This window comes from Augochlora pura, chromosome 10 (assembly GCF_028453695.1).
Source record: "Augochlora pura isolate Apur16 chromosome 10, APUR_v2.2.1, whole genome shotgun sequence".
In the NCBI taxonomy this organism is placed as follows: Eukaryota; Metazoa; Arthropoda; class Insecta; order Hymenoptera; family Halictidae; genus Augochlora; species Augochlora pura.
In genome coordinates, this window is record NC_135781.1 from 18,337,427 (window position 1) to 18,359,426 (window position 22,000).

General features: G+C 37.2%; 1 protein-coding gene across 3 annotated transcripts in view; it reads left to right on the forward strand.

Moving 5' to 3' along the window:
* Window positions 1-336: 336 nt before the first annotated feature.
* The window catches only part of Smash (smallish), a 324,377-nt gene continuing 302,713 nt past the window's right edge, over window positions 337-22,000 (forward strand). For 2 of the 3 annotated variants that reach the window (XM_078191775.1, XM_078191779.1), the window contains exon 1: window positions 337-721. The gene's annotated coding sequence lies outside the window, so the exon portion shown is untranslated. The remainder of the gene's footprint in view (window positions 722-22,000) is intronic. The other variant, XM_078191780.1, reaches the window with a different exon arrangement.

The window sequence follows — 22,000 nt, forward strand, 5'->3', positions numbered from 1 at the left end:
GGAACGAGACCGATCGGTTGCGTAACAGTGGATCGGCAGAGGGAGCGGTGGGGGATGCATTGTGCGTTATCATTGGACTGATCCGTTTGGGGCTCTTTAATTCCAGCACGAAAACAGAAACGCTCGTCACGGCCTCGACCCGAGCAAAAGTTCGTCGAGGTTGCCAAGCCTGAGGCCGGTCTATGTTCTCTCTGGAACTCGGAGCCAGGACTCGAGAAAGGTCGAAGCTTGCCGGAGGTAGTCGAGCGACGTCGAACGGCGTCGAGCGGCGTCGAGCGGTCGCGTCGAGAGCCGAACCCCGAGAGTCTGCGGAACGGGCGCACCGCAATCGAACAGCATCGTCAGTCCCTCACGGTGAGCCGGTTCAGTTGGTTTCCTCTGCTCGTCTCCGATCGTTGATGCGTTGTCTGCGACGATCCGCTCCGTTTTAATAGGAGCCGACTGCGTGAACTTCTCTCTTTCTCTTTCTCTCTCTCTCTCTTTTCCTCTCTTTGTCTCTGTCTCTATTTTCCGTGTACCGAAAATCTCATAGTGCTTCTCTCCCACGTTTTCACCCGCCTCGTGTAAACCGCGCACCGGTGACGAACGATCACAGTGCGTACGAATTATTGTTGGTGGACACGAGAGCATTTGCGAGCACCGGCCTGTTCTGTTTGTGGATTTCTACCCCCTGCCTGCCAGTGGATTACCCGACGTCCCGCCAAGGCAACTTTTCTCAAAGGTAGGAGAGTACCTTCAACTTCTATCATCGGCAGTCCAAAACGCGTTTCCGTTCCGCCTAACCTCCGTCTTGTATGACTCCGATTTTCCTAAGATTTCAATCGGTTGCTTGTCAAAGCATCAAACGTCCGCGGCTGTCACAAGAGATCGACGAGTCAGACCTTGAGCCGAACGTGGTTCAATGCTTCTTCTCGCTGCGAAAACGTGTTCGCCCGATCGGGGTAAAGATCCTTTTCGAAGCGGCGTAATTACGACTCGAATGGATAATGGAATCCTGCTACGAAATAGTTCAAACGGAGGTTCGCGTGATTCGTTTAATTGACGGTGAGTCAAGTTGAAATTGCGTGTCAATTTCTGCGACGTGCTCAGGTAAATCGACCCAGTTCTCTTGACCATTGTCGGTGTTTTCTATCAGAATGGACATGGCGCTTAAACCGTATTGCTTACTTAGCCCGCTGTGTACAATGACATATCGAATTTGAAATGGGGAACGGTTTTGAATAGGACTCGCTTGAACCGAATATTTTCATTTCATCTGATTGATTATAACGAGAGTGTTCGGCTGCGTATCGAATAATTAACCCTAGAACAACCACATGGAGTTACCGGTGCTCCACAACATTTTTAAATTGTCTACAAACGTGTAAATAAATATTAAAACATTGAGATTTTCCTCGCCCTACTAACTCGCGTCGTACTTCATATTTTCTACCTTTGAGAAAAATAAATAATATTTTTATTATTAAGACTTTATTTTGAATCACTTGCAATCCCGCGATGCCACTTATGCCGAGAAATGGAAGGGGTCGTTCTAAGGTTAAGAATATAAAACAACAAAAGTGATCAAAAATATAAAACGACAAAGAAGATACAAACGGCGAAGTAATTAAAGACATAAAACGACGAAGTTGAAGTTGAGTTTGCAGACGGCAGTGCGCGAATTATGTCTCCGTCTCTTTCCATTGCGCGATACGTCACTGTCCAACCACCGTGTGCAGTCATTGGTTGACCGGAGATTTTTAATAATTCAAAATCTTTGCCGCCATTCCGTCGCTCCCGGTGTCTGCCCTGTTTCGTCCCGTGGAATTGTTCTCGAAAATATCTACAGCACGCAATCGATCGGCGCGTGCACGCAGAACCGCCTAGGGCCGTCGAAAACCGCGCGCAGTCCCTGGAATCGATGCAAATTCGAAGGTGTGCGAAAGGAGGATTCGCGAAGATGGAAAAAGACGTCTGGACAGGTGACAAATACGTCGGGCCGGATTAGGGGACGGTTAATAACGGAGTCATTAGAAAAGTGGCTGCGGGCTACGAGCATGCACCTCGGATGCAGCTCTGGGTGTCTGGTGCAGACTGATCGAGGAAAATAGTATAATAGCGACTTAGGAACACCCGGAGTGGAATTAACGCTGTTAAGGGATGCCGGAAATAGGTGGTATATTTATCGATCGGGCATGTCCAGGGCCTAGAGACGAAGCGTGCACGCACTGACTGGCAATTACGGTCTGTGATCTATAATGGATGGTCGTTTAAATCGTAATGCGAGACATCTCTGCGACCCGGCGCGCAAATAGTCACCCTGCCTAAGCTCGGCTGCCCTTTGTGAGAATCAACGAAGCAGTTCGAAGTTTTCTGTTAAACTAGGTGTTGACAGTTAAACGACGAGCTCCTTCAGCCCCCAAAATTATGCGAAACGTTATTTTCTCGGTACCAGCCAAATCCCGGCTCTGCTACTCCGGGCTCTTGGACACTTTTCAAGCGAGCATTGTTTATATTTTGCTACAGTTCCCTTCCCGTTATTAATATACGGACAGATGCGTACTTTGTTTTGCTAGGATGGAGTCAGTCAAACTCACTTTGATATTTTGAGAAAGAAAGTCGGTGGAAGCGTAGGAGCGGCTACTTTATTAGCGTCGGTCGGTTGCTCCACTCCCTATATCTCGCTTTATATTTTAGCCGTCGCGTCGTCCCGTTCCTTCTCTAATAAATTAGCCGCCTTGTTATTTCGAGTATCAGCGTTCGCCGATTCTCCGCCGATTTGTTTGCTCCCAGCTGTTCCATCGATAGTCGTGGATGCGAATTCGTGTTGATATTGACGAGGCAAAGGAATCGCGGACGTTGGCTAGAGATCTAGGAATGATATAAACATAAATTAGTTTAAAAGGCATGGTTACTATTTCTGGGGTTACTTAGCGATCTACTTCGCAGACGAGTCATCGACAGCTCAAAAGTGTTAAGCGCTGCTGCGGGCTATTTCCTCGACCGCTTGAAAGCCCCTTAAATCGTAGTCTTATTCGGTTACAATCGGAATGCAGGTAGATCTCTATTTTAAGTTCCGAAAATTTATGTGGTAATTATTTAAGCTATGAGATTAAAAATTTTTGTGACATCTCCTAGAAAAATTAAAAAAACAATTTCGACATTTTTTAATGATATACTTGCTTGCGCATAATAGCTACTTTCAAGATAAATTCATCTGCCTGCGATAATAAACATTTGATGGACGCTTATGACAGTACACACAAAATTTTATTGATAATTTTATGTTTAATTTACAACAGAGATGTATTATTGTTAACATATTTGTACAACCATTAGTGACGTAAGCCCACTTTTTATTGTCGATCTTTAAATTCACTTTTAAAGTGGTTATTATCCTCCACGGACAAATAAGATGCAGCATACCATTTAAAAAGACCAAGTTGACTTTCCTATCTCGCTAACCCTTTCTAAAAATATAATATTGAAGTGACCATGCTCCCACCTTCGCAAATTTATGAAAGTTTTGTATAAAATAATTGTGATATTTTAAAATTCTCGGTATGTATCTGTTTTATTTATTAAATTACTGTGTTTCTATCCAATTTTTTGATCGGTTGAGATCATGGTAATTTCGTTAACACCGCACTATAACATGTTATTTCTTGTATAACTTTATTTACCATATTCCTATACTCTTGCAGTAGAATAACGAATTAGACTTGCGGTGAAGATTTCATAGATAATATATTAAATATGAATGCCATTCCGTTCTTCAGTAGCTGCGAGAGGTTAATAGAATTTTTGACTGAACTCTATACATATAGAGAAAGGTTCAAAATCTTTTAAATAATAATTTCAGAAGAAACAGTTCCCTTAGATTAGCCCAAATAAATTGTCGAAGTAGGGGCGAAGTTGCTGTCGCTTTAGAACATCTTTTTAAATAATTCTTACTGTCAATCTACGGTTCTGTAAGGGCCATTGGAATACTTTTTTTAAAGAAAGTGTTAAGATGTTCAGATTCGTATTTGGGGAGTATTTGAAAAGATCGGTTTAATCCCACGTTGGCATTTGACTGCGATTTCTCTGGAGTGTAGACAACAGTACTCGTTTAGCCAAGTGTCACGTAGGAACTTGTTGGGAGCAAGTGTCACGTGGCAAACAGTATTTAAATTATCGTGCATGTGTGAATGCTCGGCCCGAGAAATGAGCGTCTGATCAGACTCTGTCCAGCATGCAAATCTTGTTGCTCGTCTCAGCATTGTGAATCGTGACAACATGTTTTTGCCAATATTTATATTCCATAAAATAATAATGTACTATTTAAATTCTTTGAATATTTCCTAGAGCTTTAAGAGCGCGGAATAAGGACTGCAATGAGATGTTTTGATTAGATACTGGGATTATGGAATTGTAAATTTGTAGCAATTTATTAACACTCGTTTGACCTTTAAGTTGATTTGATACAATTTTTACGGATACTGAATAATTTCCTTTAAGAATCAGAATTTGAAAATTGTTATTTGAATAACATATGTCTGACAATTTTAAGGTATACATATAGGAGAACTAACGTATGTAAGAGAAGTGTCTTAAAAAATATCCTCCCATAAATTGATAAATAGAATTGCAGAAAATCCAAGGTATACTCAGTTATATTCTTGTTAAATAAGTCAACAAAAAAAGAATTCACGGAATTAATTATTTATTGTTTCAGTATAGTAACTTTTTATTGTCATGTCAACTCGATATAGAAGGTGACATTGAATTGTAGGTATCTTTAGTACATAATTCAGCATTGTTAAATGTAATAAAAGAAAATTCACCAAATTGTTTGTATTTTCTTACTAAAATGTTAAAACTGAGAACATTTTATGGGAATTTACGAACCACTTAATTTACTTTTTTGATTACTAGAATGAAAGTAAATAAAGAACTGTGCAGAACACTCATGCAATCGTGATATTAAACCAGAATCTATTTTCGCAGTCGGCTGCTTTTAATGTTAATGCGAGTGCTGCCAAATCGAGCGACAAAACGCGCCTGCTCGCACCAGGCCTAAAACTAGTAACCGAGAAGAAACTTTCCACGAATGATTCAGAAGATGTTTCGTAGGACACCCCACGTAGTCACCCTCTGAGTAATCCGCAAACAAAACGCGCGAAATATCGCCGAAGTCACTACCAATTGTAGTTCTTGTTCGTCTGTCTAGAGAACGCTAATTAAAGAGACGTTTCATCAGTACAGATGAAGTTCATATCAACTGTTTGACATCCTAAACTTTAAATATTCACAGATTGATATTTAAATTCGAATGTTAATATCTATAAACTGGTGTTTAAGTTAAAATGTCATCATTTATAAACTGGTATTGAATTTGAGATGTCAACATTTATAAACTGATGCTTAATGCTAAATCTGACTAACACATATTGTCTTGTAAAAATTACAAGATTAACTTTATTCAAATTTTTCACAATTTTCTACAATAGTGCACATGAACAAAGAAATATATTTAACAATTTCAAATAGAGGCAGCTTAATGATTTTAATAATTAAAAAATAAAAATATGATTCAGTTTTTTAGAACCTTGACAATCCAAACTTCCAATGTTAGAATTTCCTAATGTTCAAATACGTTTCATATGAAATCATGATAAGGTGCGATTTATGGCAATCATAATGCAATAAGGATATACTGTACAAATTAATAAAGATGAAAGTTAACATTATAACCAAGGTGTGCCGTTCTGTTATCTGAACAATCTTTGTTCCACTAAAAATGCAATGAAGGCTTTATAATTTATTTCTGCATTTCCAAGTATTATAGCGAATGCTATTAATAGACTGCAGATTTTATGTATTTATGAGGAAGATGAATAGATCAAATACAAAACTGTAAAGACATTAGACAAATTTCAGAATGTTGTTTCATTATTTCCAACTTGTTACAATTTTTAAAACAAGAAATACATGTTCATTTTACGATTGCATTCCTTACAATTAACTTCAATAATTTTATTTTGTATAAAGATCCGCACTCTATCTATTAGTAATTATTAAATACGTCTCAGTTGTTGTGGTATTACTTCAGCAAGAAATACGAGAAGTAACGTTGTTATGTTTTAATAATTCAGTATTACAACCATATTGCGATTTTCGAAGTAACGTTGCCAACCATTAAAATTTAATTCGAATGCTGAATGGTTTTATAGACATGGAATAGTATTATGTCTTTCTGTAACAGTTCGGAGCAGTGGCATTTGTAAATTGTTAGAACAATGCATCTTGAACAAAGAAGCGAAATCATTTCCGCTGTTGTCATTCGAACGTGTGTTGTAATCGCTCCTTATTAAGCACGAGGAATACGGATTACGTCGTTAAACTATTCAAGCTGTTTATGCTAATTAATATACTTTTCTTATATTGAGTTTCACGCTCGAATGCGTCAGAAGAGTCACAGTTGACAGCTGCTTCGCAAGAAACTTTTAATCGCTCATCAGCAGTACGCGCAGCAATGTCGAGCATTGGCATGCACGATAGGCGACGCGTGCTCATTGATTAATTGTTGATAATTGATAATGAACGTCTTTTGTGACGTTCGATTTTGGAATTCCGTAATCAGGACAAGAACATTTTCATTTCTCTTTTGTGTAAAATATTTTAGAAGTCTCCAATTTGTACTTAAAGACTCATATAACTGATCCAGAACTCACAAGATACAGCAACTATCCGTTCGTTAAAAATTGATACAATTAGACGGTTGTACAGTACAATGAAGTAATCAAGTAATGTCAATGTCACTATTATCTGTTTTGCACAGAGGTGTCCTAAATTCAAATACCCTATATTCCATTATCTTACTATCCCTATTAAGCTGTTACCTTTTTCTTGTAAAATATATATAATAACTAAGAACACAAATATAGTTTTCTCCATACATACGCATTCCCACTAAAAGATTTACTTTGCGTCCAGAATTTTGTACTTTTATTGGGATATTTATTGTTCCTTTTTTTATCATTTAAGACTCACGTGTTTACAGCATGAAATCTTTTTACAGACTAAAGGACACTGACTCCCTCGTAGAGTCAAGCCATACCATGCTGTTCGTACACTTATCTTATACACTTATGCCATCGTATAATGTCTATAACACAAGTATTGGCGATAAGATTACAGCCTGGCTATGTTTCTTTATAAATCTTAACTCCAAGAGGGGTAGATAAAAAATGTTAATCATTCATTATTAATATTAAGACCCTTTTCTTTTTTATTCCAATTTCGTACGTATACTACTCACACGAACGTAGGTAAACCCAGAAAAGTAAATAAATTTCACAGAAATAAATCGTTTAATATTAAAGCTACCATCGCTGGTCAAGTGACAGGTTTTTCATTTTTTATTTCATAACTATTGAAATTATGAAGCTGCTTCCATTAAAAATTGTTGAATATAAAATTGTAATTTTGACTCTAGTTTTCTGACCAATTTTTAAATTTTCTGGATAAACGTGAGTTCCAATCGCGAGTGTTTGAAAATGAATTGGGTATCTTTAAAAACCTCCCTTGTACGTGCAGAACTCGTTCGTGGCAGTCCATACCTCCCGCGCACCAAACGCCTCATTCGGGAGAAATCTCCGCAGGACTCAAGATCAAGGGTGAACAATGGGCTAAACCGCGGGTGATTTCAGAAACAAACCGTAGATCGGTGTACCGTTGTCATCCGACAACGCGTGTTTGTTTGGTGCCCGGTATAAACCGGTCGCGTTGCGGCGTGGCGCGTTTACGAGCGTGTAGGTGAAAGAGAGCGACGATTGTTGCATGGGAGCTCGGAACGCATGTGCGTGCATGCGTGCGTGCGTGTAGCTCTTGCGTACGTCGAGCGTGGCGTAGTGGCGATGAGCCTCGCCGGGAAGAGACGGCACGAGACGAGACGGAACGAGACGGGACGAGAGAGACGCGCACGAGCGACGTCTCGAGTGCCGTTACAACGTCCGAGGGAACTCTCGATAAACCTGAAACGTGTGCTGCACCTCCGTCCCGGCGAGAAAGCATTAGGGTGAATCGAGAATGGATGGAAAACAGGATTCCTCGCGACGCAGGACTCTGGAGCACACCGGAGAGTCCCGGCCCCGCTTTGTAAGCCCAGAGCCTTCGTTCCCGGTGCGCTCGTTCTTTGTTGGACGTGTTAAGTACCCTGAGATTATTCCCCGGATTCCGAGCTACGTCATTAATTGAATCTGTTTGGGTTTTCTGCCTGCCTTGGCTCTACGTTCCCAACCTCGAGTGGCTCCATGATGCTCTCGGGTCTCCGGATGGTTGGAGTAGCTCATCCACAAGGCATTTAAGTGCCACCTGGGAGGGGGTAATGTGGTTTTATTATATAATAGATATGGGATATGGACGCAAGCTTGGAAAGATAAACATCGTCGCCTCCTCGAGACCTGGACCTTTTAAAGCGACCCAATAAAAAAATGATGCGAGATTTAGAGGGTCCGATAGAGGCAATTTTTAGTTGGGACTGGCGTACTCTTGCTGGGTTCGAGGGTTTTAACTAGAAATCACGGTTGTGAGCGCGTATTTTATAATAATGCATATAGATTCGTGCCACTTTCAAGGTATGTGTAGACGTGTATATTTTTAAAATCATATGAATAAATACTTAAACATGCAGGTATTTTATTCGAAATGAAATAATTACGCAAAATAAAAGATACTGGCAGTACGTGGGTACACGTGTACACGTATGTTGAAATACACGGTTTTTGATACACATGAACACGTGTACTAACCTGATTCTCCTTCATTTGCAAAGGAAATCACAATCGTATAAGTAATGATAGTTTATTAGTTTATTTGCTGGATTGTCATTAATTCCTGAATGAAGAAATGCATGCGAAATAATTGCAAGTGTTTTTCGTATATTAATATGAAAATAATATTATAGTTTTAACACCAAACTTATCAAGGTCTAGAAGCAACTATTTAGATTGCAACTTATTTGTTGCCCTGTAAAAATTATAATTTAGAAAAGATTTGCGGTCTCCTTATTGCATTCATTTTATAATATTAACAGAATATTATTATACAGTTTTTAATTGGCGTATTCATAAGGTATTCTCTATTATCATATAATATATATATATTGTAATACATAAGTTGAGCACAAACAGTTTTCCTAAATCCAGCATTCAGGTTTTAATACTGCAACATTTAAAAATATAAAACATACCAAAAATCAATGTAGATGTAACATAATGTAATTAACCAATTTCCCGTACAGAAATATTCAGAACGGATTATGTTAGTATTTATTTGTCCTTAATATTTTCCTTGATACGAGTAGATAATTTATGATTCTTGTATTGTCTTTATTTACTTACTCCGTTTCTAGACTTTGATAAGAAAAGAATTCAATTTGATTTCGACTTAGAAGAAATGAATAATATTCATATTTAGCAGATGTTGCATGAAATCTTTATCACGAGTCTGACTCGTTATTACAATGCAAGGGGTTAATAAAATGCTTTTCGTAGGTCCTTACTGCTTACTCTTGTTCCCTCTTCTGACCTATAAACTGTTCGTTCTTCTGCAATGAATCTGTAGCGAATTTCATCACGAATTGTAAATATATTTTTAATAGTGCCTCATGGCGTGTAAAGTTCGCAACGCATTAAATTATGTTTATTCAATGTGTCACGCACGAATGAGTATCGTTATTGTATTGGGACGTGATTCCCCGTGATAAACACAGGTGCAACTTATGTTCTGTTCCACGAACGCTTTCACAGTCGATTTTTCTAAGAGAGTGACTGGACGTCGAGCGAAAAACAATTAGAAAACGTGTTAAATTCGATTCGTCCTGGGATTGCTGTGTCACTTTTACGTTGTCTTTTTCGATGCTCATGTAAGAAAAGTATTTCTTAAGTGATACGTGTTGTTTAATGGTCAAACAAAAATTCGTTGAACCGCAGCGACAGTTTCCACTTATTTATCTGTGGAACAGATGAAGAAATGCTTATGCAGTAGAGCCTCTATAACTCGAACCTCGCTGATTCGATAATCTTTATAAGACGAAAGTATTCTTCATCGCCTTCTGCGCAGCTATAAAAACCTCGACAACGCGATATGAAACTTCCTTAACTTCCATTTATTGCAACTGGAATTATGTAATAGGTCGGTTCACGAGTACATGCGCTTTCAATTTCGGTTTAATTGCTTAACGGTTGTCTCATACGTCATTTCGTAGCTTTGGTTTTCTCCTGCTATTTACATTTATTCACCCCCTACGAGTGAGAAAGCGATTTAAGAGGATCTATGATTCTGCGATCGACAATTCTTTATTTCTTCATTATTTTTATCTATAAGAATTTATCTTGTTCCTACACCTTCGCAAGTTGTAAAATTAACTGTTACAAAAGGCTGTACAGGTTATTCTATTACTTTTATTGTTTTCTGTGCTTGCAGAAGCTATTAATATAGTATCAGCTAATTGTAATTTATATTCTTCATTTTTTTTTATTTTTCTGGAGGAGTTGACCCTATTTTTCATCAACTGAGATTTATATTTTTATTTTACCGGGATTTGGATTAACTTCTCATGTCATTTTTTTAATGAAGGAGGTAAAAAGTAGATTATTGGAAATTTAAGAATAATGTATGTAGTGTCAGAAATGAGATTTTTAGGCTTCATTATTTGAGCTCACCACGTGTATGTTTAAAGTGGAATTAGATGTCGATGCATGTGCTTGTTCACTTTAATAACAACAAATATTGCCATACCAAAAGGAAGTATTTTGATGGTTACCCACATATTGTAAATCAAAAATCTATAAAATTCTATCGATTAAAGATCTTTTACATTCCCTTGAAATTCAAGTTATCGAGGTTCTACTGTAACTATCCTTCTGATTTTCTTCTGAGTTCGAATCGTTGATTTCCTTGGTTTCCTTGATTTTATCCAATGCCCGATCGGGAGAACGATCGTGATCGAAAGCGTGAATCCGTCGGATTGCGTAAAGAAATTCTATCGCGGAACAAGCTCGAACAAAATGATCTAAGTTTACAAGGAGCACCGTCCGGAATGATTTGGAAATATAATTTTATCGAAATTGATCCGAAATACCAGACAGCATTATTCCATACTTTCCTGGAACCCGAGTTGCACAACATTTATCTGTGCTACTCAGGAACCGTTACGAAACACCTCGATACCAAAACAGATCTTCGCTACCAACTTTATATAGAACTGGTAACAGCGATAATCGCGAACGTTCGCCGCGCCGGTTCTTATAGATTATAGATCAACGGATCTCGGTTAGCCAATTCTGCGGCTTATCGATCCAAGCGGACAACTTATCGTTAGAGGCCGCTGGTTGTCGCGAAAAAATCCTCGATCGTGCTATGTTTTCTCCCATGGTTACCAATGGGTTGCTGCATCCCGCGATTTATCGATCACACGGTGAAAGTGACGCCGTTTGATACAAATTTAGAAAGCCGGGATCGTGCCATCCTACATTTTGCTCTGAATGCAGCGCGTGTGTGTTGTTTTCGTGTTGGACAGTTTATAGGTCGTTCCGTTTGGAAATCATGGATCGGAACTTAATTAACCCGCAGATCTTTGTCGATCTTGTCTCGTGTCTCTTGTCACTCCGGCTGCACCCTAATTAGCTGAATTAGATTCATCGCTGATCCAATCGATAAAGGGGTACAGGATTTGTGCTGACAAACTTCGGAGAAGTAGTCTTAATAAGTACTTTAAGGCCTCGACGATCACTTTGTATGTTTATGCTGCTATTTTCACGATTATAGCGGTAGAGTGACCTGTTCGGTGAATGAATACTTCAACATGTTCGTCGCCCACAATTAGACACTAAAATCCCCACATAATTAAAGCAATTTAATTAAGTAAAATAAAACTAAAAAAGTCACATTTATCATAGGGGATGACATTAGAACTCTTTCGCATTCGAAAAATCATAGTCAATTCATTTTGCTTGAATATATTGCAATAAAAATAAATTTTTAACCACTTCGGTACGAGCGTCGACTATAGTCGACGGCCACAGATGAACACGCACAGCCGAGTGTCGACTATAGTCGACGGCCGTGATATGAAAGCCCACGGCCGAGCATCGACTATAGTCGACTATAGTCGACTGCCAAGAACTTTTGCCTTATCTCTACAATTGCAGTGTTTACGTCCAGAAATACACATAAATAAGCTTTTCTCGTCAAAGATCTGTAAAAGAGCAAAACGGATTCACTGTCGATGCACGAAGTAGCATGCGAATGGTGAGTGCCGGCTGTGGGCACAATTTCGTGGCCGATGCGCGCCGTACCGAAGTGGTTAAAATTGGTCAGAAATTAGTGTCACCCAGATATGGGTGACGCGGCGACGAACGTGTTAAGAAGTATTTTAGTCAATAGAATGTGTTCTTTTTTGTTTTTCTTTTTCAATATATTTTTATAAGGAAACGTGAATTCAATATACTGCGTTTCCACAGTCCAATGACGAACTGATACCTCGTACACGTTAAATCATTTGCTCCAAAAAATTGATCGACAGCATAATTTGTCTTTCATTCGTTTCCGCCAATCACACATTCAACGGAACATTAATAAAGGAGGCAAAAAAATATATTACATCTAAACAACCACTACAAATGGGCGAGAAGTAATCTGATCAATGAATAACGATTATAACTCGTTAGTCATTTTAAATTGTCATAAATTGTTATGCATTATTATAAATTAATTATAACAACTAACGAGCTATAATCGTTAATCATTGATCGGATTACTTTATGTCCAACACTGACGGCAATACTCTTACAGAAAGAAGAGCGTATTAGTACGCTAATCGATTCTTTCTTTGTTGCATGGAGCAGCGCACTGTTTCTTTGTATACTAGATACTCATTAACCGATATATCAACGCTTGGCACTCGAGGCTTCCGGAATGGAGCCATTAAAAATGTATTTGCAAACTCGAGCGCATCGGACTGATGCCATTTAAAATTCGTCTTGAAGCTCCAGGGCTCTGCTACGGAGACAATGGAGATCAATTTTGAATGGTCTCCACACCGAAGTCTTCTAGCTCAAACGGTTACAGAATGGAATTATCAAACGCGATAGCAATATTAAAGACGTCAAATTAAGACGAAATTTCTATAATAAGATATGTGTAGTTTGCAATTACCGATACAAATTAAGTAGATCGTATTGTACGTTTATGAAGGTTATTAGCGAATCGACGATTACTTTTGAATGAACTCCTTAGTCGGACCGATCAATCCAATTTCTATGACTCCATCATTCGGATTGCCGTAGTCACAGCACCGGATTACACCGCGGAGCAGAATTGATTGCAGCTCGAAGTCTTCTCCCTCATCATTCGTGTCGTCAATTGTACATTGCAACACAACAACGTGCATTTCGATTTCCCGGGAACAATCGAACCGAGAAAGCGGGTTTCGCGATCAGTTATTAGACGCGATTATGAAGTCGGTCTTTTACCAGTTGCGCATTGTACAGTAAACTCTCTCTAATTTTTCCTCAGTTTCTATACAGAAATAGACAATTTGGGAAGAGGAGTCGGTTGTTAAAAACTATAAAAACGAACCGCGCTGCGGGACTAATCGTATATCGTCTTCCCAAATTGTTCATTTTTCTTATAAGCTGAGGGCCTACTGGAAAGAATTTACTGTAGTTGTATTTATTTAACTGAAAAACTAATTCTATTGATTTATTTAATATGAAAATTTTTGCCACAAAGAACGAAAAACATTACTTTTTGTAGCAGGGAACGGAATGTTATTTTTTGCAATTAGAAATGATCTCTGCGGGAACTTGCCAGTTTTCTCTGCGAAAAAACAACATATTATTTCTTGTTGCAATATACAGAAACATATTAGTCTTCGTCGCGAAAATCGGAATGTGCCAGTTTTCGTGGTCACAAAGCCTTCTTTAGAAGGTTATACGCGTTACTTTCCTAACGCGCGTCGATGTTGCGAAGAACATATATTGTAGTTGATAGTTGTCACGAATTCGGATACTCACAGTTAAGGGTTAATAAATATACTTAGGTTCTGGTAAGTAGACCAGAAGAGGTCGACGCACGACGGTGACCGTAGCGCACTACAGCAGCGCATTGCAGCGCGCGCGGTTTCGTGTGCAGAGACGTTCGTTAATGCGTAAAAAGCTCGAGTAGTCGTAACAAATTAGCCGGACAACAATGGAGAGAGCCATGTACATATATCCCTCTGCCGGTTCCGATGCGGTCACGGAACAACGAATCGACTCGACTCGGCTCGGCTCGACTCGCCGCGACTATACTATCCGTCATTGGTAGTGGTTCGGCGTGTGACGTAGCAGAATTTCTTCGTGATTCATCTTCGGGTCGCGTATCTTTTTCACTAATCAGATTTCCATAAGATTCATTGCTGTGTACGCGCACAGGCCGACTCCGTTTCGAGACAATCCTTGCGCTCGAGGACGCAGTTCATTATACGCGCGTTGCCGCAACAATGCAGTGGCGAGAGAAGTATTTATCGCGAGAATCAAGGTCGCAGCTGCAAGCGTGTATGAAACACCTCTAATTGTCGGGTTTTAGGAACGCGTCATTCATCCAACGGTGACATTGGCGAAAGCTATGGTCGTGTTAGGTTCAATTCTCACTTCGGTTATTACGCTCCCTGTAACCCTCGACGTGTCGCAACTTGCAACATGCGCGCAGAATACATTTCTGTGTATAGTAAAATCTTCCGTACTAATCAAGAGGACACAAGTGGTAATAGAACAGTTAATTACAATGCTGGCACATGACTTTATTGATTTATACGATAAATTGTGTTGTACAGCATGGACCATTTTAGCTGTTTTTGGCGAGTACACTCGTCATAACAGGAAACGCTGCCATCTCTTCATGGCTGGTAGTTGTTACAATTTTCACGCCCCCGGATTAGAAACGTATAGAAATAGAAACATTTTATACATAAATCGAAATCTGTCCCTGAATCTAACATATCGATAGGTTAACACGTGACGGACAACTACGAGATATTTCGTAGGTTGTTTACCTGCCCAGGACGCCAACTACGAGTTATCTCGTAGCTACTTCACACATCAATTTTGTACATCTACAACAAAGGTCGTACAATAACAGTGTAAATATGAATAGTTGGAATTAAATTGGCTTCTGGGACCGGAATCCCTGAAAGTGCCGTGGCAGTCAACATGTTAACATAAGAAAAAATATACACTGAGGAGCACAACTGAGGAGTACCACCCGCATTTTTGAGTATATTGGACTTCTGGATGGGAATGCATAAAAGTCAATTATATGAGATGAAATGATGCGATAAATAATAAAATGGAACAAAGAGTGTGATTGTTTGGGGCGGGGGGGGGGGGGGGGGCATTTTGCATAAATGGTATGTTTAATCTTCTATAAATATTCGCAGGCTGGTTATATGGTACCAGGCATTTGTAAAGTTTTTTCTTAGTTTGTAATAGCTTCTATTAACTCTCCGATTACTGCAGCACGGGCTCCTGTGCCGGAGTCATTTCTGATTCACACCGATACTTCACTAATACATATGAATGGTTGCTCCAGTGCCTCGGTAATATAGCTCCGCCAGTGACGGCCGTTCGAGCTCCTGGGTTTGACCAATATATTGTTAGGACACAGGAAAATAAGAAAAAATAACACAATGAATTGTTGAAAAGAAACAATGTTTTTCATTATACATTTCATTTTTTACACATAATACATAAAATTGTCGCCCGTTTTCCTTGCTTCACGTGTAGCGGTATCGTCAAAGCGAATATACCTTAGTATATCCGTAAATCTATCTCTAGACATTACAGCAGCATAAAATCTTCTTGAAAGTGCATCATCATCTTTCCACAAATCGCTTTTGCATTCTCGCGATTCTCTGAATCTCCCAATTAGCAATGATAGTCCGAAAAATGCATTCATTTCTATGCGGTCCACTGGTTTCCATTTCTAGTTCGATGGTATGCTCTCTCTCGCTTTTTTATTTGTCCATAATATGATATCGTCGAATATTTCGTCGTTGATAAATAAATGGAAGCACTCATCTTCTGTTTCTATATGTTCACTTTGTTCGGTAAGTAAACATTTGCGTGGAAGATTTTGCAATGTTTTAGTGTCCATTGATGCAATATGTTGCCAATTACGTCCAGATACCGCTACACTTTCTGCAGATTCTGGTGTATCTTCTTCATTCGAATCAGAATTTTGTTCTTCGGGTTCAGTATCGTTGTTAGATGCACTTCCACCATCAGATGCTTGTTCACAATTGTGAAGATCCTCTTCCTCAGTCTCAGCAATAAGAAATTGATCATTTTTTTTAGAGATAGACTTTTTACCAAGTAATAAACGAATATAACAATAACAAAGATAACAAAAATAGTGGAAATAATGAATAATAAATTAGTAAATATATATAATAGAACTCTTGGCACACATATTTCTCTCTCAAAGTGTCGTATGTAACTAATCTGCCTCAAAATCAGCGACGTTTCTTATTATGGTGGGATTATTGTCAGTAATATAATACGGCATTATGGTGGGGCCAGTGTAAATATTGGCGGTCTCTTTGCTACTAACACAGACAACTTCGGTACTGTATACGTTACAAGAGTCACGAATGACTGCGGCATAGGTGGCGGAGGGTTAATAATTTCTAATTCTCCAACTGTGTTATTGTGAAACCGTGTTCTAAGTTCGATTCTAGAATCTAGGATATTGTGTTCTACGAGGATCATTTCCAATTCTCGAATCGAGTTAGAGCGAAACCTTGTTGCAGGAGTGATGTATTACACGAGTATTACTTGTATATGGTTTTCACTGTAACAGGAGGAGTGGTATTAGAAGAGTATTGTATAACACGTGTAATTAGCTTGATCGAGTTATTTGTTATTTTATTACAATTTTCTATGCGAGATGTCGAAGCTAAAACATGTATTGTACAAACTTCAGAACTGCAAATTCCGTTGCTGTCGTTCAAAAAATAAGAATTTATTAACTAAACTTCGGATTTTATGTATTTATGACAAAAACGAAAAAGTAAAATAAGAAACTAAAATGACCAAAATAGAATTTGAGAATATTGTCACATTATTATCAACTCGCTACGATTATTAAAAGTGAAAAGATATTTTCATCCAATTAACTTGGATAATTTTTAGTTTTTATCAAGATTTGCAGTCTGTTATGTACACTCGAACACTTTATTTATTTATTAATACTTTAAACTCGATTATTTATTTTACAAATCAATGATTATTAGATGTATCCATACATATGCCATATTACTTATTAATATTACTTTCTAGATTTTTATTGAATATTGTTTACGTAAATTATAAATTGTTATAATAGCATTTTACTAAATGTGGTGTTTGAAACCTTCACGATATAAATGGTTAAACTCATTATTACGTATTATTGGAAAATGAATCATCGAGTCTAAAAGATTAAACGAGTAAACTGCACTTAAGGATCAGTGACCGAACGACATATTTTTCACAGAACGATGATTCTGGAAGAATATAAAGTTGCAGTAAAACTTCGTTTATGTGAACCCGTTGGGTAACTTCAGGTCATATAACTAGGACGTTCTCATAATGACAATTCACCAATCATCCTCACAAGATGTGACTTTCTGCTGAAATAATCAAAGTTTAGGTTTATATAGAGACGGACTCGATCGTATCTTTATATTCATGATATAAAATTACAATAGAAAATAATGTTACTAAAATAATTATTTAATATTCAGTAAATTAATTCACAATGTAATGTAGAAGTAGAAGTATATTCATTAAAGAGTCGAGCAATTAGAGAAAACAAAATATTTACTATTAATAGTTAAATTAAAATACTGCAAGCGAATTTAGTTAGTTGTATTTAAAAATTTTACAAGTGCAAGTGTCTTTGAATTGTTTAAACAATCTAAGTCGCTTGTCCTTCATTCCGAATGTCTACTTTTAAGGAAGTTAATCTGATTTAGAAATTTACTGTATTTTGCTCTTCGCTATATAATGTATGATATAATAAAGAGGTCATTAATCCTTTCATTGCTGACTAGAATGAGAGAGTATACTAGAAGAAATATCCACTTTTTGTATTATTTCAGTGATTTTATGCTATGTTGGTATTATACGAATGTCATTCAGATTATATTATTTTTACTTACATTTTATTCGTATTATAAATTATACAGATTGGTACACACAACTTGTGCACCTCCTTTTTTAATATAAAAGTTGCATGATTTAAAGGGGTATGGTATGTAGAGCATTTATTATTTTATAAGTGTAGTCGTTCCGAAGATTTGAAGGCCAACTTTTTTTCTTGAATGGAATACTATACCTTTTATATAGAAATATGGAAGAATACCAAATTCTAAGTAAAAAAAGTATTTACCTTTATTAACCCTAAGCGTAATAGCTATAGAATAATTTTATAGAGATTCAACCTTATCATAAATTTCTGCAGGTTAGCAGAAAGTGAGAGAAATTAAAAAAAATAAAGCGAAATTACTCGTTAACTATTAGATTTAAGGCTAATAAAGATTAATACTTTTTTTACTTAGAATTCGATAGTCTCCTATATTCTGACATAAATAATATAATATTTCATTCAATAAAGGAAATTGACCTTTAAATCATCGAAACGATACCACTTATAAAAAAATTAATCCACTACCTAGTATGCCGCTTTGAATCACACAACTTTTGTATTGAAAAATTTATTATATTTTGGAAGTTGAGTGGACAACTCCGTATAATGATATTATGGCAGGTCAAGTAATTTTATAAATACTATAAATTAAACGATATGATTCCACGTTTGTAGAATGTACAAATTAACCCTGCAATATTGACGGTCAATTTTCGATAATTAAATGAAATAAATTGTAGTTTTTCTAGAAACAGTAAATACGTCTGAAAGAAGTACATGTATCTTCAAAACTATATTTTGGAAAATTTATAAATTTCCACATTTCACAATTTTAATCCGTCAAATTGTAGTAAAGACATCACAGTTTTTTAGTTTAGCTGATTATTTTTGTCATAAGTTCAGTCATAAGTACTGTTGATTGTGTAGTTGTGAATACGATCCGTTGCCGCGGGTAAAAATTGTGATGATATGTAGCTTTTATGTTGGTATGAATGAGAAATTATGTGCGATGATGAATTATTGTTTAGAGGTTGGTAGAGGAACAGAGGAAGCGCGGGAGAATGGCTATGGAGAGTGCGCGTGTGGCATCGCAGTAAGATAATGTACGCAATATTTCTTACAACGATTTAAATTAAATATATTAATTAAGTTAAAAAGGTAAAGTGATGGTGAATATCAAAAACTCCCTTAATCACCCACAAAAATTTCATTCACATAGATGGAGTTCCATTATAAATGTTCCTATAAATAGAATCTATACAATTTCTTACGTTAGAAGCCATTTTTCTGTTGAGATAGTTGTGTACGCTTGACTGGACGAACTGACAGTATCATTGCCGCACGGGAGAATTCGCTTTTAAAACAGTGTATTTCACGCGTGTCGAGTTCTGGTCGTTGCCGCTTCGAAGTTTACAAGTTCAACACTAGTCAGTCATTGTGTCGGCAGAGCCAGATATTCCGGCTTGAATATACATATGTACAGAAGGGAGTTCGTCGTGTGACAGAAACTTGTCCATTGTTTCCCGTGCAGGCGCCACAGCAGGTTTGCATTGAAGTCTCCGGCGTATTTAGCAGAAGTTGTATTCCTGTAAAAAGCCTACGCCCGAAGCGGATGGAGTCTGTCTATTACGCGTGTTTACTATCTGCAAGGTGTTCTAAAACATCGTTGTCCCCCTCTCTATTTAGATCGCGCAATAGTGGCACTCCTAACGCGAGAGAACACGAAAGCTTCTTGCATCCTCGAATGATTATACCTGCGCACTATTAAAAGCTTATTGTGCTCGTAGGATCTTGCAAGGTGTCATGGAAGAAAGAAGTCCGATACTACTGTGTCCCGAACAAGATTTCGGCTAATTTAACTTAAAATAATAAATTTTAAATTTTTTAATTAATAAATAGAGAAATGCTTACTTGAAATTATCCATTTTGACCAATTTCAAATAATAGCAATTGAAAATAATGAATTGTTTCGTAATATATCATGTCAGTAACGAAAGAAATAATCCTCAAAATAATACGCAACAAAAAGCTTTTATCTTAAGAAATATTTACAGTAATTTTCTTTATTATCGAACAATCATTTAACATAATCAGACCTTAACCAGTTTATATAGTAACATCCAGATTATGAGAATGAACGTATTACGCTAAAAAATAAAGTTTCTCAAGGATAATTACTATTATCCTCTTTGTATTAGTTTCACTTTATATTATCCTGATATAAAGGGACTACGAATAATTTACAATTTTCTTAACCAACACTCCGTAAAAATATAGAGACTAATGATAAGTAATATGAAATATACGTATACGTATGTAACAACTCTGTATTTGCTAATAAACCATCTGGTTTATAGCATTAATGAATGAATAAATAATTGGATCGATCCTTTTGATGACTTTATTTCGAAAGTGATTACGAAAATGGTCATAATTGCGAAATAAAATTACACGATATTTAAAATAATATCATTTCAAAAGTAATCACAGACATGGAAATAATTATGAAATGAAATTAAATAACATTTAAAGTAATATTACAAATGATGTTGTTTCAAAAGATTAATTATAGACATGACAATAATTATGAAGTCAAATTACATGGTACTTGAAATAATGTTACAAACGATGTTATTTCAAAAATAATCGGACCATGGAAGTAATTATGAAATAATAAATGCTTCAGATAATACTTCAAATAATGTCAAATATGTTTAGGTCTCTTACGAACGATTAACAGTGGTGGGAAGGAAGTAGGTAAACAGTTTTAATAAAAATGCGACAACAATCGTCTGCGATGAAATATATATGTACAAACTCATCGACACCAAAAATCTTATTTCACCGGTTTAGAAAACCGGTTTCCCAGTGAATTGCAAAAAGGTAATGAGATGCACCGGTTCGGAGCGCCTACTTTTGACGGATTCCAGATATATCTTGATCGGCGACGCTACGAAAACGAAGGTAAAAACATAATCACGGTGTTGTAGGTTTCCGAGTAGCCGAGTTAAAGGGGACGAGAGGTACCCTTTGAAAGCTGACAGGAACGGTGACTTTCGAACGATCGATTAAATTATACGGTAGTCCCTGCTCGATTCACTGTGACTTTCGCTGGCGCATCCCGGAGCGGAATCGTAAGATCCGCTTGATACACCTGACTGCATTTAGGTCTGGAAGTCAGCAATCAATGGCAGATCTGACAGCACCGTTTTGCCATTCATTAAAACCACCGACTCTCTAACCTGGTTGATCTACACAGTACAGGAATATGCAGATCGTCCGTCAAAATTGCCCTACTTGCATACGAATTCGAGATTCATTGATGCTCTAACGCTGTCGTCGATATTTCAACAATGTTATCGAATACTTCGACGTTTGGTATCGTTGAATTGATGGCGTAGGTTGTAGAACAAGAGATTTGCACCTAGACTAATTGTTATCGTACCGAGCATAGCAAAACTAAAATAGTAAAACTAGACAATGAAACTATAATTTTTGGTAATTTGGTCAATACTAAGTTATTGTTATTAGTGACTACTTTATTTTTCACTACATTTTAACAAGCACGTTATAATACCTTGCTGCCACGTCTCCCATATGTGGGTGACCGTGTTATTTGCTCAGATTTGAAAATTGATTTTTAAACCGATCTATTACATTTTTGCTCAAGTTTATCACGATCCGTAAAACGCGATAATGTTAAAAACGTGATGTGATATAACTTAGTCGTTCATTTTTAATTAGATTAAATAAAATACTGTGAAATTATCTGTAGAATTCCTATATACTGTGGAATATTTTGTGA